The sequence below is a fragment of the Heliangelus exortis genome, chromosome 16 (genome assembly GCF_036169615.1).
Source record: "Heliangelus exortis chromosome 16, bHelExo1.hap1, whole genome shotgun sequence".
Taxonomy (NCBI): domain Eukaryota; kingdom Metazoa; phylum Chordata; class Aves; order Apodiformes; family Trochilidae; genus Heliangelus; species Heliangelus exortis.
Genome location: NC_092437.1, coordinates 8,982,714 through 9,008,023, shown reverse-complemented (window position 1 = coordinate 9,008,023; position 25,310 = coordinate 8,982,714). Strand labels below are relative to the sequence as shown.

At 42.9% G+C, this 25,310-nt stretch overlaps 2 long non-coding RNA genes across 2 annotated transcripts in view; both read right to left on the bottom strand.

Annotated features, from left to right (window-relative positions):
• LOC139803703 (uncharacterized) overlaps positions 1-24,840 on the bottom strand; it is a 44,941-nt gene extending 20,101 nt beyond the window's left edge. The window contains exon 1 of the long non-coding RNA XR_011729134.1: positions 24,672-24,840. This is a non-coding gene — a long non-coding RNA (uncharacterized lncRNA). The remainder of the gene's footprint in view (positions 1-24,671) is intronic.
• LOC139803704 (uncharacterized) lies at positions 14,944-16,673 on the bottom strand. Its single transcript, XR_011729135.1, has 3 exons — positions 16,132-16,673; positions 15,534-15,653; positions 14,944-15,009 (listed from the first exon to the last, which is right to left on the bottom strand). It is a non-coding gene; the product is annotated as an uncharacterized lncRNA (long non-coding RNA).
• Positions 24,841-25,310: the final 470 nt, after the last annotated feature.

Here is a 25,310-nt window from a genome sequence, read left to right as displayed (position 1 = left end):
CAAACATTCTGAAAGTGACCCAGTGGCAGAAATTAATTCATATTAGCCATCCAGTGAAGACCACTCTACACAGATACATCTGACCCAGGGGATGAAATAGCAAAAACTACTCAGGTGCTAAAACTATGATCTTTAAGACTGATTGTTGTATTTCATCAGAATTACAACTTTTGGTAGAATCCTTGGTCAAAAGGCCACCTCTTTCCATGGGAAAACCAGGAAGAATTTTAATCTGCTTTATGTTGAACAAAATATTTACCTAAAATTTCATTTGATTTGTTCTGCAAACATGCTTTGTTCTGTAAACGTGCCTCAAGTTTGCACTGTCTCATAGTGATATTCTGGACAGCCTGGGAGCTAAGGTGCATTGTATAAGGTGTTGCCTACTTATGGTTTGCATATTATTAGCAATATGTCTTTCGACTGACTGAAAAACCCACACTGATGGAGTATTACTGATGAAAAAACTTCAGAATTTACATGGCGAAAAATGTCTTCTGATTTTACTGCAAACAGTCCTGATGACATTTATTCTGAGAAGCTCTGCCTTGCTAAGATTCATGTGGATAAAAAACTCATATTAACTTTTTGAATACATTTTTACAAGGTCCAAATGCAGTACGTGCTTGCACTGAAACTGTCAACTGCTTGACTTACAGTAAGTAAAATTCTGCAAGTAGCAGTATGGTTGTTCATGGCTATTTCAGATAGTTGCTTCACTTTGGCTGATACAACTGTAGTAAAAACTTATGAAAAAGCTGTTAGGATTCATCAGTTTTTTTTCTTTGGCAAAGCTATGCAGGATTGGCTTCAAGAATTAACGTGTTTGTAAAATTCTAAATAAATGCAAAGAAGCAAGTTATCTTACTCAAGAATATAATTCAGTTATGAATACTTACATGATCATTAAGATGAAATAGTTTATATGTAATTTATGTATTACTTCAATGCATGAGCTATATGTATGCAATAGATGATATTAAATATCTCCTCTGAATAAAGACCAAAGGAAATCCTATATTCATTTCATTAAAAAATATCCTCCATGTCTCTCATAAAAATCAGTCTCTCCCATAAATCAGTTACTTCCATAGATCCTCCATGCTGAAATAGTATCACAAAAAACCTTTTTCTGCTCAAACATGGGTTAACACTTGCTTTACTGAACACGTTGAACCTGTCCTTCTAAGACTGCATTGACTCTCAAGGGAACACTAACTCTGTTCTTCCTTCTGTGTGAGCCCAGGACCTGAGGCCAGGCATGCAAAGGACTGCCCAGAGTTTAAAGATGAAGAATTAGGTTGGGGGTGGTTGCATCCTAGGGCTCAGTGGAATGGGCTGAGCCCTGTCCCATACCACAGGATAATGGAGGCAAGCTCCACATTGTGCTGTGTGACAGGCAGGGGCCTGGGGCAGGGGCTGCAGACAGGGAGAATCACAGGCTGCTTGCCCTACACACAGCCCCAGGCTTGCTCCAGATCCCCATATCTAGGATGTGGGACCACAGGACTGGAGAGGCCCTGAAGTGCTGGGTTTTGTGGTCCAGTCCAAGAGTGTGGAAAAAACTCCCCAGGAACTAAGAATCCTCACAGTTCTCACCATGTTCCATTCTCTTCCACTTTGATGTTGCTGTCTCTTACATGAATGTTTTTATGTACTTCATGTGTATTAAAAACAAATAAACATGAAACAGGACACTGCTGCACAGTTTTCCATGTTAAAAGGAAATGAGAACAAAACAAAAAACAAAAATTAACTCTCCAATAGCTAGGTTACATCCATTAATTCAACTAGAAACTAGGAGAGAGAAGCAGTTACATTTTCTGTTTTGCAAGCATTACCTCCAGCACAACAACCACCAGGAACAGAAATACAGTCTAACAGACTAAAGTTTTCATAGGTCTGCTACCCCTCCACAGGCAGCATAATGTTTAAATGCAGTATTCCAATATTACAGAATGTATGTACAAGAACATCTTCTAAACTAGCATTTATAATGGGTTCTGTTACGGGTTTGACATGGCTGGTGGTAATCATTTCCCTGAACTGAGCTCAAGGTAAAAGTGCTGAGACAACTATACCTGAACCTCCATCTCTTGAGGAACAGGCCTCACTGTATCAGGCATCACAGATCTTTCATTGCCTCCTCAAGAAATGAATTGTGGAGTAGCACAAGGAAGCAGAGTGTTGAGATCTCGTGTAGTGCATTAGCACCTGAGGATCAGTAGGTGTATGATCACAAACAGCTAACGCAGCAGAGCAGCCCAACATGGTCTTACTTTTACTACTGAACTGCTCTGAGATCTTGTTAATCTTTCAATATCTCATTTGGTCCTTCTGTAGCTTGGGGAATAACACTTATCTGCTACACTGAGGCCTGTAACAATAACTACGAACTGTTTGATAAGAGATGCTACTGAAAGACAAAGGTGTATTATTGCAAAATCTTGTGGGTTGGCAACTTAGCTAGTGGCACTGTATTGCATCCAGAGCCCATTTGGCTCCTGACAATGAAATGAGAGTGGGGGGAGAGGAAATCAGGTCAGAGTTTTTGGCAGACCTATTCAAGGTAAGCATAATCCAGCTGATTCATTATGTGCTGCAATCCTTGCTGGCAACGACTCAGAAGTGAAGTAGCCTCCAGCCTTATTGCAACTCAACCTCTGTGTGTGGGTGTTGATGCTGCACATTAGGGAAGGGTGTCACTGCTGGATAAACTTAAGGGGGTGAGGGCTGGATAAAGGACGAAAAGAACTTTGCAAAGTGTGCAATACCAGCCTAATGCTCCCTGCTGAGCAGCCCACTGTAAAAATGTTACTTCTACCTCCTAGAAGACCAGGAGAAAACCTTTGAGAAGACCCTTCTGATGGCTAATGCAATCTCTGGTTCATGAATCATTGGGATGTCCTTGTGGCATAATCAGAGCTCTGGTTATTATACTCATTGATGATAAAACAAGTAAATCTTAATGAGTTGTGGGAAAGGAGACAATAGGGCCCTCTGCCAGGTCTCATTTACCTTGACAACACGCCTACAGCCCAAGTACAAAGATCACTATTGTTTATCCTCAGTATTTGTGAAGGGGCCAGACAGTTCTCATTTCACTCAGTCTCATGCTACTCTCTTTATCTCTGCCTTCTCATTTCTTAGGTACCTATCACTTTGGAATCTAAGCATCTCAGCTTTGGTCCAAGGTTAAATTTATGGTAGATAAAGCATTTGGACAGCCTTCGAAGGTGAGAAACAGATATATAGTTAAATAGTGGTAAATCATTCCATTTACATGGTGCCTCTTCTTTGACTGAAAGGACAAACAAAGACTTTGTTGTTCCTATTTTAAATGAATTCTCTGTATGATTCAGGCTCTAAGTAACTGGGTCTGTTACCTCACTAATACAGCTAAGCCAATCTGCCATGCCAGTAACACATGCCCAGCACGAACCCTGCTTCTGTCCCAGCTGGACTGTATTTGCATGAGGGACTCTTGTCAGCATAGCTGTCTTGGTCAGGGTTACAACTTACCATACTCCTGACCAGAAGAGCTACAGCAGTAGGATTATATAGAAAATAACACAAAGAGAAAAATGGACCTGTTCCACCCAGCAATGTGTCCCCCGTGGGTACTCACAGCCAGAGCTGCTGACCTCACTGAGCTCCTGCCCTTCTGCTGCTGCTGCCTGGTCTTGCAAAGCCAAAACTCAGCTGTGAATGGGCCAGGAGGGCTTTTACCTGGTGCAGGCTTTACCTACAGCCTTGTCATCTGCAGCTGCTTGGGAATCTTCAACAAAGAGGATTTTTGAACAGAAGAAAGAGATCTCTATCAAGCTATGTTTTTGTACATATTTTTTAAGGAAGTGTTTGTTAAGAAAGGCTTCCCAGACCCCAGGTGGATTAGGAAAAGCAGCCCCTGAATAGTCAGCATTCCAGAAGATTCCACTGCATTCCAGAGACTTGCTAGAGGCAGGGGAGAACCAAGACTGGCACCTGGCACCTTCTCATCCCAAATGGCTGCCAGAATCACCAGGCTGCAACTTACACTGGCATGGGTGTCTCCTGTGGGTTTTGAGCAGAAAACATTTAAAGATGTGCGTTCCAACTCAGTGTGAATGCAGGAACATTCTCAAATTTCTGAGAAGTTTGTCAGGATGGCAAAACACTTCCCATTCAGATCTGGAGATAAGTGCAGATTTCAAGCAAGAAACAAAAGACAGACCCTGACATTTAGATCTCAGAGTGAATTCCTTGGGACAGCAGTAAGAGAAAAACATCTTTTTGCTTGTGCTATAACTAAATCAGAACAGTTGCTGATTTATAATGCTGAGCTGAGAGAGCATTAAAAATAGTGTCTTTTTTTCCCCTCCATGTTGCCAGCCACAGGGAATTGCAGCTAAATTAGGGATTGTCTCCTCTTTTAAACATTTTTTTCTGTTCTCACATGTTCCTGCCCATGTTCTGGTCTAGCTTCTTTTGCTACTGTCAGCTGGAGCTCTGCTCCATGACTCAATGTGCAGAAAGACAAATGACAAACCTTTCCCTTAGGACAGTGTCACCTCCATGACACACCTCTATCTCCTGGATTCACACCCTGAATCTCCAGTTCACACCTTTTCCCCCTACAGTGACTTGATGCAAATTTTTGACGTGATGTTTCTGCTGTTCTAATGCATGGAGAGGTAAGGGATGAGCAGGGGAGAATGACAAGCACATGCAGTAAGACCATGGCAGTAACATACAGAAAAGTCTCAGTAGGTCAAACAGGATTGTGCTTTGGTAGGGAAGGTTGCATAACCAACCAGATGCTCTTCCATCACATGGGAACTGAACAGTCTAACACGGGAGGGGGGCTATGGCCCTGCCATTTCCTTCCTCTTTCCCCTAAGAAGTCCACCACCAGGCCTGACTGCTTATGGTTGGGTAGGACAAATGGCAGGACTTTCCTCCCACCATATATTTGTGCAAAGAACCATCTCAATCGTGCTCTTGTCACATATTGAAGCCACTAATTTACTGATATAAGATGCTCAAGAAGAGTGTAACAAAGGTCTGACTGGAAGGAACAAGGCTAACATGGAGACAAATGCCTATTGCCCTTGCTTGCTTGCTTCTTACAGAAGCAATACCCTGAATTCTCTTTTCACTTACACTGAAGTAAATTAAGCAGCTGAGATAAGATTACATAGCTCCAAAGCTTTTGTAAGTGACAGAAGAATCAGATCCATTGTCTCAGTCAGAAAAAATTATTTTAGTGCTCTCCCATGGAGCAAAATGACTTTCTGGCTCCCCTGTAGCTCTTTCCAGGCAGCAAATGAACACAAACAATTTAAGCCAGAGCAAGTTTTCAGCCCTCTAACAGCTTCCTTAGTCTCTCATTACTTACACAGGATTCCCTTTGAAAGAGTCACCCAAAGTCAGTGAGTTCTACCTTAGCAAGAGATAAGTAATTAATAATAATGATGCTTCCCCGCCTCATCTCCTTCAGTATGCTGAAGGGACACAAGAAATTTCTACAGGAATTCCAGCTCCAGCTCCCCCTAGTTAACCAGTATGTTGCAGATCTTCAGTTTGACCTGGACCTGAAGAGTGAAGAAAAGCTGCAGCTTCATCCGTAACCCAGTCTGTTTTATACCAGCTTGTGCCAGGTAGACTTAATAAGTAGTTTTGTGGGCATTCATGCTGTCACACAGTATTTTTTACATTCTAGAAGAAAATAAGCAAGAATATAAATATTTTGTGGACCTTGTTCAGCTTTCCAAGAAGTTGCCAAGTCCTTGGAAAAATCCAGTTATTAACATCACAGAAAGGGCTGCATGCCACTGTCTAATCTGGCACTCAATTACAAAAGTCCCAGAAATTACAAAAGTCTCAGAACGAGAGGGGTGATGCTTTGAAAATACAGCCTCTCATTGCAAGTGCTGAACACTGGAAATCTGGATCTGGCCTCTCTTGAAATTTGGACTATCAGTACTTAACTATACCTGTCAGCTGGGCAAGAGCAGCATCAGGGCTCTTCTGCCTGAAGTAAAAAAATGCCCTGACTAAGCCAGAGTAAAAGACCAGCAAAGAACATGAGGACCCTAAAACCCACCATGAACAAGTAAAACCACACAAACAGCTTAAATGGCATCCTCATACATGGCATACAGCAAATATTAGAACAGATCCAGGTCATTTCTGCAAATGGAGGACACAGTCCTCAGCAGGATCAAATATCAGAGCTACTCAGATCATTTAGAGTTGAATGATGCTTGCTCCACAGGACAGATGAGCACATCATGAAGTTTAAAATTCATCACTGCTTTCCAGGGAAAGGTCAGTGTCTGAACAGGCAGTGGGGAGGGAATTCAATTCTCACTTCTGAGGGAAGGTAGGAAAGATGCATATCCTCCACAAAGGTTAGTTGGCTGTGTCTTCAGATCAAGACTTGATTCCTGAAGCCTTCTCATGCCAAATAAATTCACCAGACTACACAAAAATACTGAGTTGAGCACTTGCCAATTTGTGCATGCAGCTGTAGATACATAGTGTGTAATTGCATTTGCCATCAGGGTAATTGTGCATGCAAAATTGCACAATAAGTATTTTGTACACATGGCCATGCTTCTAACTTTCCTTTTTTTTTTTTCCCAAGTATATGGCACTGTTTGAACAAATACTCAGGTGAAATAGTTAAAATTCTAAAACATTATTTTAACTTTCCTTAACTACAAAGTCACAAATGAATGACAATACTGTTGACCTTAAATGACACAAAACAGAGACACAACAAATCACTGCTAAGTCATTAGGATCTGCTCTTACAGTTTTTCATTTGACATTTGAAAGATGGATTCCTCAGACTAAAGCTAATTTTTACACATTGTCTGGAATCTAGAGTAAATTAAATACTGATCATAGTTACTATGCAGTCCATGGCAATTAACTTGCTATTTTTGAGGATTCATTTAATTTTATAGTTGGAAAAACCTAGGAAGAAGCCCTTCTGACAGTCAAATCACAGCTGTTTCACAAAAAGTTAAAAACCTCCTGGATCTACATTCAGATAACAAGTGGCAATGTCTACATCATGAAAATACAGCACTCTACAAACACATTCAGCAGACCAAATGAAGGTCAATGATGAGTTTCTCAAATAGAAGAAATCCCAGCTTCTTTAAGATACTGAGGGCTGGACAAAGGCATCATCACTACATGGCAACCTGGAGTCTCAACATAAAATCAGTAGTCCAATGCTATAAGCAGAACTACAAAGCAGGTCAGGCTAAACTTTGCAAACTGTGTAAACTCTGCTACCTGCGCTGGCCCAAGATGCTGAAAATAAACATTGAGAGGAAACAATATACCATGGCACTGCATCTATGAACAGAAGATACCACTAAGTACCCACAACAAAGCACTATTATCATACAAGAGCTACCAACACCATGAAATGCAACACTGCTGAACACAGCACCTATTAGATGTGGCCCAGCCATAATAACTGGATGCTGCAGTACACAGTGTGGTGCAGATAAAAACCAGAGTTTTACTTCATAAATACACAGACAATTTATATACATAAAGTATTGTCTGAAGGTAGGAATGGTTTTGCTAGGCACAGAGAAATGCTTTTCTTTGAAAATTAGATGTTGTAATATAAGATTCTTAGAGAAGTTAAAACAATCAGATACCTGAAAGGGGAATGTCAACAACTAGAGGGGGAAATAAATTTAAGCATCCCAGTTGGGCAATCAGTTCTATCACTAAGATGAGGTAGGCGAATCACAGGCCCGTTTAAAGTAATAACTTCAAATGTCCTTATCAGCCCCCTTCAGAGCTCTGTCACTGTTAATGCCATGACACAGGAGCCTGGGATCTTTCCATTTGTTACAGACAATATTAAAAGGCACTCTCCCCAAATGTCTGCTTGTCCAGTGCTAGGGAGCTCCCAGTTGCTTTCAGTTCTTGGGCTGCTACTGGACAGCCAATATAATTTAATAAACTGATCATAAGTGATACAGAAAAGAGAAAGCCTTATATTAACATCTGAGGTCTAGCTATCCAAAGGACACAATGCATTTAGAGCAGATTAAAGAACCCCAGTGTGGGTGGAATCCTAACTGACACCTTCCATTTCTGCAAAATGTTTGATGTAAATGCAGGTAGGCTTTTAACAATGCAAGGGAGGCAAAACCTCACTGCTGCATTAGGGAATGGGAGTTATCCTGCTCCAATCAATAGCTCAGATCTGCATAAGCTTTTCACTTGGCATTATTATTTTGCCACTGGTCTGCAGAAACTGAAACAGCATCCCCTGTTACTGAAAAACCCCATCCACAGGTGGGCAAGCACCCATGCACATGGGAAGCACATATACACAAAACCAGCCTCCTGAATACTCACATCTGTAACACACAACTTCCACCAAACACCGACTTACAAAGCCACATGTAAGTGCACAGATACACCCATATTTTTTCAGAGTGCATGCACACAAACACAGGCACCACACGTGTTTCTGTGAGCACCTGTATAAACACATTTGCATGCAAGCACAGACACGCCACATTCTCACAACTGCACATGGGTACTCACACGTATGTGCTTACATGGATACAAGTAAACACCCATCACTTGCTCAAGGCAGCACCATGAGCTTATGGCACAGCCAGGAAAAAAGAAAGATTACAAGGCTGGGAGTTGTCCCCACAGGGGAAATGACAAGGCCTGTCCTTCAGTCCTTCCTTTCAGAGAGGGTGGGTATCTGTGCAGGCAGTCATGCTCAGTTAGACACATCCATGAGCAGAGGCTTCAGCCCAGACAAACACACTCTCACTTATCCCTTTGTGCACTTTTCAGTGGTAACGTGTGTGCCCTGCTGCCACCCTTCTTCTCCTAATCCTTTATTTGCACAAAGCTCTTCATATCAATCCGTTTCATTTTCCAAATGCATATTCACCTTTGTTTACAGCCAGGACACAGGGCTGCTTTGAGTCAGTCTCTATAACCATCTTGGCCAATCCAGTCTTGTCTTGTTTGTTTGTTTTTGCAGTGACTGAGTGTGTAAGGAATATGGAGGGTGTAGGTGGCTCTACATGTCCCTTCACCTCTTGTGGGTTTTGGCACATTCCTTTCATAAATACTCTTTTCTCAAATGCAGGGGACAGGATGCTTTGTTTATATAAGCACTGTTTTTTTGCTGAGGCTCAAACCATCCCAACACATCTCTCTCCAGGAGGCTCTCCTGAGGAGGTCCATGTTCCTGAGTTACCTATGACCTGGACCCTGGGTAACAGGACACCTTGGAGAGCTGCTGGAAAAAGACCTAACCTCAACCAGAGCTAACTTCAGAGAGACCCACTTGAAGATGGAATGTGACAGTTTAGCACCTATTCTTCTCCAGCTCCTCTTCACCTCAGCTGTTAAGTGGATGCTTTAGGAAATGGAAACTTCCCAGGACCAGCTGGGACTCTTCTGATTCTCAGGACCAGCAGACAGTTTCTGTGAAACTGCTGCTCTGACTGACAGTCTGTTGAAGCTGTAAGGAACCAGAATTAAGAATAAGCAGAGCTATGTTACAAACAGCCTGCTAAGTTAGCTAAAAAGGCTTCAGTTACACAAAGAAGTTTAAACGCTTTGGCTAACCCCAGCAACAATATCCCTTTTCCTCTTCTTTTCCTTCTCCAAGACTGAGATATTATCCTACCCCTTACTTTAAATAAGCTGTTTCCAATACCATTAATTGTATAAGTTATTTCAGGATAATCATTTCACTTTGCATTTTCACACCCATGCAAGTACGGTTACAGAAAAACTCACATACAAACCCATAAACATCACAGAATTAGAGCAGCTGCTCTGCAAACACCAAGCCTAAATTACTTGCTATGGGAAGTTACACTGATACAGGCACCTTCACACAACTGTAATGAGAGTTATCCTTGCTTTAGCTGTGCAAGTTTGAAGTTAAAGTGATATAAACAATGCCTTTTTAAATTCCTTTCCTATCCCTTCATGTCTTCTAGATGTTGCTTCAGCTAAAAGTGGTGGGCTGAACGAGCAGAAACAACAGCAGTAAATGGGATGAGCAAGGTGCCAGAGCCAGGTGCCACCCTACTGTGTCATCCACAGCAGATGGTTCTCTTACATGCTCTTGTTACAGATCTATATGCTATAAAAAGCATGTATTGGTGGTGGTGTGCACACAGCACTTGCTAGCATTCAGTAATTTATCATTGTTTCATAATACTGAGTGGGAAGAAAAAACAAGAAATAGTTCCAGGGATTTTTCTAGTACCACATTGCTAAGAAGATCTCTTTCCCATAGTTAAAATTATAGACACAGAACAACCACTAACTTAACCACTTGAAGGGAAGTGAGTACACAGCCAGCCAGGCCAAGGAGATGACACCACTAACACAGGTTGAACGTTGCCTGTAAGCAATGGACAACAAGACAATTTTCAATTTTCATAGGTCTCACTGACTGCAGGACCTAAGTCTACCCAGCACGGACTTAGGGCATTCTGCAAACAGCCTGTGGAGTTTTTGATTAAAAAACAAAACGAAAAACAAACAAACAAGAAAACCACTTGCAAGTAAAGAGCCAGTAAGACAAAAGGCCAAAATTCTATAGCGACACATACATTTAAAGGTAAAAGATAACCTTTTTATTCAATAAATGTGGATCTAACATCTGTTCCAGGATTATGTATATGACACACACACCTGGAATGCCTATATTCTTTTTGCTCCTGCAGAGCATTCAGACCTTCTCAAAGGTGTCTTACCTGCATCTGCAGTCAGAAACAAGGAAATCAGAAAAAGGGTAGAGTGATTTGTTCAAGTTCATTCAGCCACCAATGAGCAAAAGGCAAGAATACCTAAATCCCCAGTGTCAGCTCCATTCACTACACATAGAGCAGAAGTGCATCTGCAGTCTAATTCATCTTCCTTTATTTACTGCATCAACCATTCATGATCTGATACAAACAAATGTTCAGTATTTTGGCTTGTATCTGCTATACCCGAGATTACCAGATGGTCTGCTATCCAAATAATTTGAGGACCCCTTAAATTCTATCGTCAGATGAGTTCAGCTCATAGACTTCATCTAAAAATAAAAAGCACCAATTCTCTGACTGGACAGTGAGAACAGCAAACAAACTAAGCAAGAAGGGATTTCCTCTGTGCATCCATACTGACTGTGTTATGGCAGAGTTGTGTCCAACAGCACCACAAGCATCTTCCAATCTCTATACCAGACCAATATATAAGATCTCTCCTAAAGCAGATATCAATAGCATATTTTACAGAAATAACAACTTGATTACAGACAGCAGACTAAGAAGTGCCTCAGTCAGTAAAAAAAGAAAACCTAAAAATCAGTCTCTCCAGGTAGAGGAGAAACAGGCAGGTTAAAGAACTTCAGAGTGATTGCTGCTACCACAGTAAGACAATCTCCTAATGAAGTCTGCTGAGCTCCTAGACCATTTAAAAAATTTTTCTAATTATCATTTTTCCTGAAAAAGATTTCCAGGTCTTCATACACTTAAAACTTATTCCCAATTCCTTTATTTGCACCTTAAAAGCAGTGGGATTATGTTCATCACCCAACTAAATAACATTGTCACTAATCTCTTTGGCTATCAGGATGTACTTTACCAGCTCCATGAAAAAAGATCTCAGAACCAGGAATTAGCTAATTCCATAATCTAGGAAAAAAAGTGCTAAGAAACTAACTCTAAATTCATTCTCAATCTTCCCACTTCAGTTGCTCCTCACTCTCCCCATAAATGGATTGTTGACATTCACACATGTTCATTTTAATTAATGCATTTAATTTGCAGGCTTCACACATATTCCAGCTAACCATACCTGTATGGTCCTTAAATAATATGCTTAGTGCAATAACACAATCAGATTAACACCAGTAATTGGATTGCAGAAGTTTTAAGCAACCCTGGGGTCAGTGGGAAGGGATGACAGGATGGTTGTGCCATCTGTTTCAGCTGGTCAAAGCTGCCTTGGCACATATTCTGTTATTCTTAGTCCACCTCTTTCTGGAGCGCAGAAGAAAGAAATTATCTGCTGTTTGATTTTTCCTTTTTTGCCAAGGCTACATCTGACATAAGAGCATTATTTTTAACCACAGCAGTTGGCATTCAGTCTCTGGTGAACACAAGCCCATCTGAAAAGAAGCACCAGAGGTATCTTTTCTGAATCTCTGCCATAATTTTCTGAATCTTTTCTAATCAAAATAGTTGTATAGCATCTTACAGATGCAGATAACAGCCTACTATAATTACACATGTGAAAAATTGCCAATTTGTATAAAACATAAACTCATATGTCACTTTCTGTCTATTTTTTTTTGTAAGAAAAAAAAGCTAAATCAAAAAACATCTAAATTTCAGCTAAATATTATATCCCCACACACTGTAATAGCTGAACAGTTTAGGAACTGGTTAACAGTAAGTGAAATCGATTTCTTCCGTATCTGTGGAGTACAGGTTCATGGTTTAAGAGTAAACCCTACCTCTATCTTTCTTTCTGCACTCATAGTATTCTCCTCACATCTCCAAAAGTGATATTATTTCCACTGAGTACAAAGCAGAGAAGCTATGACCACAAGAAAAAGGCTGATTTGCCCAGTGAGATATTTTAATTACTAAGCAGCTTTTAAAATCTGCTTTAACTTTGGATTCTTTGAGTCCCAAGTGGTTATTTATACTGCTGTCCCCTGCCTGTATTCTTTGACCTTCTGACATACAGTTACTGCAGTCTGTTGCATGTGTCCCCAAGCAGAAAGCAGATTGGACAGAGATTAGATAGTATCATGGTGTATGGGTTGGGTACTTCTTTTTTTTCTTACCAGTTTCCTGTTGATAGAATCACACTGATAAGGAGTTTAGTTGGTAGCTGAAGTATGAAACTGCAAAAAGCTGCTTTTTAAAAGACATGTTCCAACTGGGATGCAGATGTGGCCATAAGATAGCTTGGTGTGTAGCTCTGCTCTGGTGCTCACACCCATCAACCCAACTATTACAAAGGAGCACAGAGGAGTTAAGGGGGATCAGTGTGGGTGCACGGCTCAAGGGTAAGAGCCTTCAAACCTGTTTATGAATATGGTTAGAGAAACACCACAGAAACAGAGGAAGCTATATGAGATATTACTTCACTCTGGCTACATCTTACCACTTAGTTTCAGAAAGTTATTGCTCCACAATGCTTTAAGGGAAGATGAATTATCAGAACAGTGTGTGTTTGTCTCATCTGCTTCAGTACAAAGCCACTCAGGTTGCCTCCAACAACTTAAAATAAGGCAGCTGACTTTGCCCAAAGTGATGTGCAGCAATGCCACGATCGATCCTGCCAGCTGAGTTCCAGATGCACGAGCTTTGTCAGAGATGTGGGAACAAGCAGCTTGTGGGCAGTGATGTTTTCTATTGCCACAGATCTATCTGCTATGATCATGCACAGATCCAAGGCCTCCAAGGCCCATAAAGCTAACACAAGGCACAGCTGGGTTGGAATAAACCTCAGAGCAAGCCAACCCGTCACCTCCACTTTTGTTTGGAGGTTTTTATTTTAAATATCTGGACCTTCTGGGTTGTAGGGTTATTGGCTCCACAGAATCTGAAGGTGTATCTTCCACTGCCTGCCAGAAAAGTGAAGAACCAGCCAATGCCTTTACTGTTGGTGGTTTGTTGGCATCACAGCATTTTCAGTTCTATGACGGAGGCTTTGGTTTTGCATTCAGTGGCTTGGGCACCCCCTGCCTTCCACACTCACCATGCTGCTGGCACAGCTGCTCTGCAGTCGACCAGAACAGCTGAAAAAATCCTTTCAGCTGGCAGTTCAGTTTATCCCATAACCATGGAAAAAGGTGTGCTGATTCAAAGAAGTGCAAGAACTGGGACAACTAACTGCTGGAGGGAAGTGATCACTGAAAAAAATGACATGAATTCACAGAAACAGAGGTTGTCCTGAAAGATCTTGGTAGGAAAACTCAGAACAGAAAGGATCACTCTCCACACACAGCTCCCTCTGAGGCAGAAGGGAGTCACAGATATAAAATGAGAGCTGTGCAAGCAGCAGTACAATGTAAAGCAGATTTTCTTTGATTAGCCATGGCCTCTAATCTCTCCTGTGCCCCCCTGCAGCGAATTCCAGAGTTCAACAGCCCCCACTGGACTTTCCTGTTAAGGCTCAAATCATTAAAACTATTTGTTTAGTAAAGGCTAAAGCACTCAGGTCCCAGTGCCTGAGATCTCCATGAGGTTAAATGCTGTCAACCTTTTGAAAGCAAGCCATATTCCACGGGGTCTCAGTGACTCACTGTATGTGCTATATGGAAATTTTATCTCTAGGCTTCACCCTTCACCCCAGCTCATTTCAGTCTCTAATGAAACTGCCTGGACAAAATGATCTAGTGTGGTCCCAAACACAATTCTGAGCATGTGGCAAACCCTCTGCCCAATCTTGCACACTCAGCAGAGATGTCACAAGCTGGCTGCCTCTGACACCTAAAAAAGAATCTTCAGCTGGCTGAAAGCTGATGAGCTTCATGGCAATGTAGTGTCAATTCTGTTGACCAGAACAGGTGTAACAAAGACAGAAAAAAAAAACCTGACCTACCAGACTCTCCATCAGATAACTCTCTCAAATTTAAAATTCACATGTCTGAAATCCAGGATTTACACTGCCCTAGGACCAGGTTTCTTTATTTTAACATTTTTTACTTATGATGTATTCCACATGAACCAGCAAATGGTTTGAATATTGCAGATCAGACCCACATCAGCTTTGACTCAACACTGTTCCTTAGGGCAAAAGATGTTCAAAGATGGGATGTATCAGATCCCAGAGAGAGCGAGGATTCAGTTAATTTATAACTTCCAAAAGGATGAGTATTTCTCACATTAACACTCCTAGTTACACCCTAAACAATATTCCTCAACTGGCCTCTTTAGATTTAAAAAGTTACTGCAGTGAAATCATGGACATAATTTAGTGGACAAATTCACAATCCTGGAAAAAAAAAAAAATTGTGAGTTTGAATTGAAGCTGAAGTGGAACATGATATGGGGCAGCTGGAGAGCCTGCATAGCTCCCCTCCAGGGCAAATGGCTGCCTGACCCTTAGAGGAGACCATAGGTGGGAATCAGCAACCAAGCCTCAAGAGCTCAGAGCCCTTGGGGAGTGCTGCTCCCATGTATCCCACCTGGAGAGCTGCAGAGGCTCAGTGTTAAAGACTGCTGAAGAGCTCAGGCCTGGCATGCTGCCCAGGAGCCAGAGATCCTGAAGATCCCAGGTTATGGGAGATACATTTGTTTGGAAGCTTGAAATGCTCCAGTGATGGGCTGCACAGAGCTACAGCAGTCATTCCCCTGAGACCTCTGCAGCAGCCCAGAGATTTGAAGAGCTACAGAGATGAGTTTCAGGCTTTCAGCTCTCCATCCATCCGTCATCAGGCTCCCTGGGAGCTGGGTGGGTGAGCTGAAAGGAAATCAAGCAGGTTTTCAAACCTGCCTGGCAGGCAGTGAAAATCCTACCTGGTTTCTGTCAATTTTGCAGAAAGTGTCATACTCCCTCAAGGAGTCAAGCTGAGATCAGCAGGAAATGCTTTTCCTTGCTTGTGAATATTTTTGCAATTTCAAAAACTTTCCCGATACCTACTTAGAAAAAAATGTTTACGACTTTCACAAACTCAAAAACTGAGGAGAGGAAGAAAAAAATATGGATGGGTCAATTAAAAATTCTGTTTCAAAAACATTTTCTTAAATATTTTTTTCCAAGACAAAACACTGACTGAAACCAATTCTGTGCCTCTGAATACTTCCATTTTACAAACCTGACGTACTCAGATGAATAAGATGTCCTGTTAAAGAACAATTGTACTCTCATTTTGAATGTCTGTCTGCATCATTTAGCTATTACTGTGCATACAGAAAGTTGTAAAAACTGGGGGTTTAGTTCTTAAGCCTGTTTGTACCAGTGTTTATGTACAATGTCTATGATATTTCCAAGTAAACAACGTTGAAAGCCTAGACCTCACAGAAGTATCAGACCCTGCAGAACATTTGCTGGCACTTAGACTTTACCTGCCTGTAACAAGCAATCCTTTAGTAAGAATTTCACACAGACTATTACCTTGAAAAACAGCTACGAATAATGCACTGAAGGTCTCTTTCACTCAGTGAAGTAGGAAGCACAACCAGCTTCTTCCTTCTGACACTTTGCCAGGTACCTAAGGAGAGGCTTCTCAATTCAAAATCCACACTGCAGCACAGCTGAACCTTCCAGGCTCCAGCATGCCAAATCTTGCTTGGCTCCCTTGTATCCCAGATAAGGCAGGGGTCTGGTGTTAGAAAGTGCATACTCTGAAACATGTCTCACTGAAGTTTACAGTGATTTGGCACTCCTGAAAAATCAGGTCAGAAACAGAAATTTTTATCAGATTTAAAGCATAAATCCTGGTGGTTACATTTAGACAGGCAAACTCCAGAGAAAGTGGTATTAAAGGAAGGGAATATGGCCTCACAGGGAGACACGATAAACTTCCACTTCCAGAATGTGTTTGATGAGGGAAATTACTGAAGAAATGTCATGCTTTTGACCAAAACCAACTTTTTCACTTTCTCTTCTGCTTAAACCCACGAAAGGCTCAAGTACAAGTTAAATTTTACCTCCAAAAAATATCATTATGTCTTTGACCTTTACAAACAAAACAAGAAAACAAGCCACAGAGTCACAGGCCTCTCTTAAACAATGCTTGGGTTCAATCCAGTCATTGCTTTGTTTGAAAAAGAGTAATCTCTGCAAAGGCACAAACTAGTAATGTGTGTAAATACAGAGAAGCAGACACAGCATTGCCATCAAAACCACCACCTAGCCCAAGCATCAAAGAGCAGCTTGCATCTATTGCTGTTGATGGTCACCTGCACAAAACAATTAAGCAGGTAATTGTTTTTCTAAAGGACAAAACTGAGGGTGATGTTGTGGTATCCAAAGATGTGCTATTTGTTCTTTCTGGTAATTGGTTTTGATACGGTAACAATTTGGTATGAGAACCATCTGAGAAAGAGGGCATCACAGAGCTGGTTGTTTCATTTGGGAACTGAAAAAGAACGATTGCTGATGTGTGGACAGAGCTGGACTCTTCTACTGTATATTTTAGGGTGGGGTTTTGTTATTGGGTTTTTTTGTACTTCAGGCACTTAAGGAAAGAGAGGAGGAATTAACTCCAGAGGGTAATTCGAAAGAAATCTATTTCTCTCCCAGTGGGGAACCTAAACTTCAGTTCCCAAACTGGGCACATAAATTTGGGCAGTTTCACATGACCACCTCTCCTCTAATCATCCTCTGCTGATTTTTGTACAGTTTTTATTCATAGTTTCCTGGATGTGATGGACATCTTGTTTGATCTTTTGCATAACACGAGGAATTTCATCTAATTTCCACTGTAATAAGCTCATCTTGACAACAGCATGGTGGCTGCTACATAACACTAAACTGAAACATATTTACAAATGCACAGCTAAGGTCTCATGTGCCTGAGAAGGAATGGGTTGTACAGAAGCAAGGAACCCCCATAGGTAGCATTTAAGGTGAACACAAGAGACACAGCTTAAAGAGCCATTACACAGTCCTGTCCAACATCCACTGCAGTCACCACAGCAATCCTAACACGGTTCATTGTGGGGAAGTATGGAAAGATTCTCTCAATCAACTGGAATATGCAGATAGCACTGGGAGAGGCACACTGAACCCACTATCCAGACCAGGATAACTGTCTGTACAAACAAAAACCAAGGAAGTCTTCCAGAACAAGTGGAGCCCCAGGCATACAGAACACCTGGTGGTTTGGCACACCATTAGAGTGCTTAGATAAACAGTTCTAAAGTTTGCTGGGACCAGGCAGACTATTCCCAGAATCTCATGTAACATTTAGAAAGGATCTTGTACCATACATTTGTGTCTAAGGAGGTAAAAGTCCCAGTTTTACAGGGCCAGATGGGCATACTCTGCATGGTGAGCACAGCAGGCTGCCAGCCCAATGCCTGCCCTGTTTCACCCACAGTGGAAAGAGGTCTTGGCTGGAAGCCAGCTCCATAGGAAAGATGTTAAATATCAAAAGATAACCCTTTAAGTCAAAAACCCCAAACCACCCAAACCCCAAAGTTAATCTTACCAAGTCAAAGTAATTTGTATCCTATTTTATGGTGCTTTTATGATTCCCATTACTAGTTAATATTTATAGTGTAGGAGTGGGGATAAACAAAGCTGAAAACTCACAGTGCAAACTTGCTACTGTGCAAATACAGATACAGTCAGGATGTCTTTAAAGTCATATTCACTGATACATACATGAATTGAAAACAAACAAAAGAGTTCAAAATTACCTCCTGAAACTTCCTTACAGGATGTATAATAATGTCAGTGGACTTTCCAGGGCTTGTGGTGCAATCAGGTACTGGATGGAGAGTTTTTGTGGATTTTGAAGTGGTCAGCTTTTCAAAGGGGACAAAGTGCTCATCCATCAGCAAACAAAATAAATAAGGCAAAAGCGAAGGCCTAAGACCATCCATGCCACCTGCCAGCTCCCGGGGCTGAGCTGATTTCAGCTCAGTGGAACTTTGCCAGGTTAAAACAAAGAAACCACAGAACTTCTGGGCAGCCACTGCAAGGAGGAGGAGGCCGTTCAAGAGGTGCTGGATATAAATCCCACTCCCTGGATTGCAGGCTCCATGCTCCCAGAATGCCCGGGGGGTTGAGCTGCACAGTGCAAATGGAAGTGCAGGGAAGTAAGTTACAAGAAATAGCACGCCATGAGTAAAGCTAACAAGAAACAAAAAGGAGAGATCAGCTGACAGACGCCTCAAGTGCAAGAGGTTGATTCACACAAAGAAGACCAAATATAAGGATTTTGATAAAGGAGGAAAAGGAAGAGAGTTAAGCTCCAGTTAATACGCTTGTATTTAAACTGGACATTATATTCCAGAGAGGGCTCAAGAACTAAAAACTTCATTGCCCAATCTAAAAAACTTCACTGTCATGACAATGGGGGGATTGATCACCTTCACACCACCTATTTTTCTGGATGTAGCTAACAGGGTCTGCTGCCCATTTCCATGTGCAGACTCCCAACTTCTTTGCATGCTAAAAAAATTGTACTGAAACAGTGGGTTGGGAATTCTGTTCCTAATGTGTTGTGGGTTAACCAGCAACACCCACAACTATGTGCTTAAGGTAGATGTCACCAGTGATTTGCCCTTGTGATAAGGCTTTGGTGGTCTGAGGACTGAATGGAAAGGAGAACTTAACTGCTGTAGTCTGGTCTCTCCTGGTCTACTGAATCTGAACCAGAAAACACTTTCACCAAAAATGACCTTGGAAAAAGCATTCTTCCTTTTTCCGGTCAAGAGAAACATAGAAAACCAGTAAAATTTTTGGAATGAACCATCACTAGGATAGCTTCCAGAGGCCAAATGTACACAGATGTTACACATCTGCACAACCCAGTCAGCCAGCCCTTCCAGCAACATCTATGTGTTGATAAAGTACTACAATTACAAAACCAGATTAAATTATCTTAAATGTTCTTTTTGATCAGGTTTCACTGCTTTGTTCCAGCCAGTTGCCCAGAAGTCTGGCACATTATGGACATTTCTGTGGGATTATTTTCTACTGCACAGAAAAAGTCTACTTTCAAACCGAGGGAACACCTTCTTTTCTTTCTATTCTGCATTATTCCCAAAGCAAGCAGTGATTTGAGTGAACAAACAAGCAATATAATTTTTTTCTGGTAGGAGACCAAGGAACTAGTGGCTAGATTTCTGCAAGGAGAACTGAAACTAGCATTATCACTGGACAACAGATCAGAATAGCAGCAATTCCCACCTCCATGATCTAATCTAGGCCTCCCTGACTCAGAGGAACACAGTCATTTCCATTCTGCAACAGAATCTCATGAAGAGATGTGCTCTTCCACCTCTGCATCTAGCAAGCATTCAAACAGTGCCACAGAACTGCAGCCTGCAGCATGTGAGGCTGCAGATGGAGGCTGGAAAGAGCAAGTCTGGCAGTTTGCTAGAACAGGGCTTTATTTCAGTTTTTGCAGAAAGGCTCATGCTAATCAGAGTGTAGTATTGTGCTTCAGAGGTTAACATGATTTTCATCACAGGCAGATATGATCTTCCAAATGAAGGACTTAGATTCTGACTTCCTACAGATTGATTCTAATTGGGAAGTGTAAGATTTTATATCTTTTGCAAAATGCATTTGTTACCATTACCTCTCATAACCTGGCCCACCTCAGGAGATGGAGCCATGCCAGCAACTTTTGTCACAGGGAGGTCCCAGCTTAATTACTCCTGCAGGAAGTATCCCATTTTTGTGCCCAAGCTTTGGAAGTGATATTTTGTACATGTGTAGGAGCTTCTAGAAGAATTCACTGGGATAAAATACCTCGGGCACTTTGGAAAGTTCTATTCTCTTTTACTCCAGTGAAAAAAAAATTAGGCACTAAAATTTGTGAAATTCAGAGGCTGGAGCTGAGACCAGATGAACAGTTTGAAGAACAGTCTGAAAAATGTCAGTGTTCAAAGGGTAGGGACTACCTGAAAAACAAGTTAAAAAAGGCAGTATCAAGAGTTTTATCCCAAGGCAGAGCAGAGTTATGTGCTGGCAAGTGGCCCATGTGGGTCTTAGGCTGGGTTGCTGATAAGGCACTGGGGAGGAGAATGGGGGAGACTTGTACTGGTGTTCTACAAGTACAGCAACTGACTGGAAAGAAGTGGCACAGATAAATTGGACCAGCAACACTCACTCTGCTAAGATGCCTGAAGCCAAGGCTGCCTGGAAGGGGAAAATTATGGCCCCACTTCAGAACAAACATAGAAGCAAAAAGGCCTCAGGCTGGGTCATGCCTTGAGAAAATGACAACCATGTATGTTTAAGTTAAACAAAAACAAAATCAAAACAAAACAAAGAAAGGGAAGAAGGAAAAGTGTCAGTCCACCCACTCAGCCATCCTTTCACACAAAATACCAACAGCATGGAGATGGGGGCAAAACATAGTTATTTTTAGTGCTGCTGTTTGCTTACAGACTGCAGCTCTCACAAATATGGGGTCACTGAGGTAAGAGACAGGTCACATTCTTTCAGCAAAGTCCCCATCCACGTGAAGCTTTGCTTCCCTTCTGGGTCCTGACCTGAGCACAAATTTCAGAGATTTGGAAAGACTGACTGAAATTCTCTCCTTTCTCCAAAGGACCTAACCTCATATTCCAGAGGATCTAGACAGCCACTCCCATCTCAACAGCAGTGAGCGGACTGCAGTTCTGGATTTACTCGGGTCTTCAACACAAAATATACATATATACCATATATACCATACGGTACAGAGCTAAAGGAAGAATGGAGGGATCAAATAAATGAAGCCCTATTGACACTTGCAGATGCTGAAAGAAAAATCTCCCTTAAAGCATTCCTTAGTGTTTAGGATAGATAGTCTGAAAAGGGACACACTGCAGAACTAAGATCAGATGATCTTCAGTTCCAAGAACATCTGGCATCCCTGGGGAGAAGAGGAGGTTCCTTGGGCAGGTGTCACAGAGAAGGTTTTGCCTGAATTCTGGAATGATTATAACGCCATGGGGAATGCTGAAGGAATCAAGATGAATCATAACAGGTCCCAGACCAAAGTATTAGGAGCAGATTACACTCAAACCACATTGGCACATCTCTGCTCTCAGATGCATGAACCAAGGACAAAAAGAGGTGGGCCATAGCTGTCCTGACAGTAAGTGCTGTGCCCAAAGGAGCAATATGAGCATGAGGAAAGATTATTTGACAGACCTCTACCAACACTACAGTGTGAACAAACAGGGGGTACTCCTCAGACACACCTTTGCCACCCACTGAAATGCAGTTTCAGCCAAGAAACTCAGATGCATGTGTGGAAGCACGCACCAAGTCACAGGCTGTGTATGGTTGTTCTTCCTTCTCCTTTTCATCTGCTGGAGGCCTCTGCCTTCACTGAGAAGCGTTTTCCTTCCCTGATTTTTTTAGTTCCTGACCTAACGGTTTTCTTTTTTTTTCTTTTTTCTTTTTTTTTTTTTTTTTTTTTTTAAATATAGCAAAGAGGAGTAGCCCAAGCTTGATCATGGGGAAGATGGGTGTGTACATTACCAGAACTCTGTGAGACTCAGATGGTTCCCCCATGACCATCATTTTCCCATGTGATGGTTTCCAAGGGAATACAAAGAAAGCCAGACAATAAGGGAGATTAATTATGAAAATTAGGTTATCAGGATCTGTGTGACTTCAGTGTCTGTTTTTTTTTAAATCTCAAACCAAAGGAAACAGGTAGGGAAGATGTACTGAAGCCAGCTACCATCTGCCAAGGAAAAGGGTTCTGCCTGGAGCAGGAAGAATTCCCCTAAGGATGAAGAAAACAGCTTACCTGGACCCAATTAATAGGTGCTTACCTCAGTGCCACTGCCTCTCAAAACTTCACATACATAAAAGGGAGGGAGGAAAAGGCAAGGTGTGTCTGTCAAAACTGGTAGTGCTATGCCCAGAATGGAACCAGGCACAGAGAACACTGGACTGGAAAGTATTTCTGTGTCACTAAGTCAGGCTCCTGCTGTTACAGGAGACACACCAGGAGCTGCCTAGCTGAAGGGTGGACCCGAATGGCCAAGTACACTTTAGTCCTGTATACTGACAGGAGGTCAGTTAGTGGTCAGCTACAGTGACACCACTGCCTTTCCTACGAGCCCCCAACATGAGTAAGAAGTATCTGACTTGCAGGGCAATGAGGGAGGCTAAGGGGAAATGCCAGCCATGAGAGTTGGTCCAAAGAAGCTGGAAATTGCATCCAGCTCAATTTCTAATTTTAGTCACTTTCTGAGGCCATCAAACACAACTTACCCTGCTCACCAAACCACAAATTTAGGAAGTGGCTAAATCCTGAGGATAGCATGATACTGTACTCATCTGTGCATACAGGAATCACATGCACACCAGGGACATCAGCTGGATGGTGACTTCTGTGAAGGAACAACTTCAGCCTCTGCTGCTAACCATGGTCTCATCCCTTCTGCTTAGGCTTCAGAGTTGGCCATGAATAGCAGATAACTCCTCTTATTTATCTTTCCTTTTGTCATCCTTCAGAAGAGTGGGAGGGAGACCACAAACTCTGTCATCCTTGCCAATAAATGGCTCTAGAGTGCAAATGACCTTGGGGCCCAACTGATCTGGATCAGACTGGAATAAGCCAACTGGGAAAGCTTATATGGCATCATTTGTCATCTTTGGCTTGGGTTTGTCCTGAGCCAGTTAGGCAAACAGCTCATGATCTCAGGCAAGTGACAGACCATTACTCACAGACTGACCTCCTTCAGCACTGAAGTTTGAGCTCTTCATTCATCACCTGTTTTGACAGCTTTTTTTGGTCAAATGAACATTTTGCCATAGGATACTACTATCTGACAGCACTCACATGTTGGATGTGTGTGTGACCCTTAGAAACATCCTCAAGTCATTAAGGAGAAATAAAAACATTATAGTTCTATTACAGTGCTTACTGAGGATATCTCAAGTTAAAGAGATACTTCTTCCTTCACTCTGGGGTAGCTTCATGTTTACCACGGGGTAAAAGCAAGCACACAAAGCAAACCACAGCACAGATGATTTGCAACAAGTTCACACCTTACTTTATCCCTCAGTAACATATTCCTCTCTTCATACCCTTAGAAATAATTATTCCCTGAGGAATTTTTAAGAATATATTATGCTGTCTAGAAGTTGTTTAAAATGCAGTGATCTATTACACTCAGTGTATTGACTTTCTGAAAGCAATGACTACAAGGTAAGTGGTACATTTCAAATACTGTAGCCCCATCTCGCAGCACTGTTTTGTGACCTTTGCAGAACTGTGCGACTCTCAACTTTTTTTTGCAGAGGCAAAAGCTACTTGTAATTAATTCCTTGTGTGGATGCTAATTTGGAATCCATTTTAGAAGTGAGTTAATTAATTTGCATTACAACACTTATATCCTGGGACAGAATCCATGCCACTGAGGAAGAGTGAACCACTTAAAATTCATACACGGGCTTAATCCAAATTAATAACTCTTTATATACAAATCATTTTTACTCAGCCACAGGGAAGAAAAAAAAACATATAAACAAATCATTTTCATAGGTAACTTTACAGCTCCGGAACCAGCGCGTTCTGCCGCATCTGCGCCGGGCAAGTCGGGCTGGTGCGGTCAGCACGGGTCTGCTGACAGCTGCTCACGGAGTTCACCCCTGCCCTGCAGCGGCTCCTGCCCATCCCGGCCCGATCCCCCACGCCCCTCGGCCCCTCCTGACATTCCCACCCCCGGCCCCTCCGCCGCGGTTCCGCCGGGCCCAGCCCGGCCCGGCAGCTCCCCCTCCCGTCCCGCCGCCGCCGCCGCAGCCGGCGCGGGCCAGGCCCGGGGCTACCGCTCGCCCCTCCGGGGTGGCCACAGCCCGGGGCGGTGCGGGCCCCCTCGCCATGCCCCCGCCCCTCTCGCAGCAGCCGGTGCTGCCTGTCCCGGCCCGCCCCGCGGTGCCGTTTGAGGGGATTTCCCTCGGCCCAGCTCCGCTCAGCTTCTTGTAACCAGAAACACATGACCGTGAGTGGGGAGGCCGCTTACTGTTACTGCAATTAAGGCTGTTGGTAACTGGAACTGCATCACCTAATTAGAGCAGCACGAACAGCAACTCCCTGCAACGCGACGCCCAGGGCTCGGCTTCCAAAAAACACGGCCCCGGCATGGCAGCCTGCGGGCCGGGCCTGAGCCCTCCCGGCCGGACCGGGCCCGGGCAGTGGAGGGGAAGGAGCACGGTGCGGGACGCTCCCCTCCCTCAGCTCCCGCAGGGCCCCGCTGCTGCGGGATCCTGCCCCGCAGCCACCCCACAGCCACCCCGCAGCCGGGGGGATCCTGCCCCGCAGCCCCTCCAGCAGCCACCCCGCAGCCAGGGGGCTCGCCCACCATCGCAGCTTTGCTGGCACAGACGTTCATGGTGGTGGTGTCACCCGAAATTTCATGGCAATGCCTATGGAACTGAAGAGTACGTGTGCACACACACACACACACACACACACACGGAGTTAATCTCTCCCAGATGTGCACCCAGCTCACACCCACACCAGCCAGTCCCATTCTGCCACATCCCATCCACACAGGATGGCAGCGCATGTTACTCACCGGAAAACACGAGTCACACGTAAGTTCTGGGGCTTTTTGGACTTGCACTCCCTCCCCCTCCAGACGTGGGAATTTGATGGTACA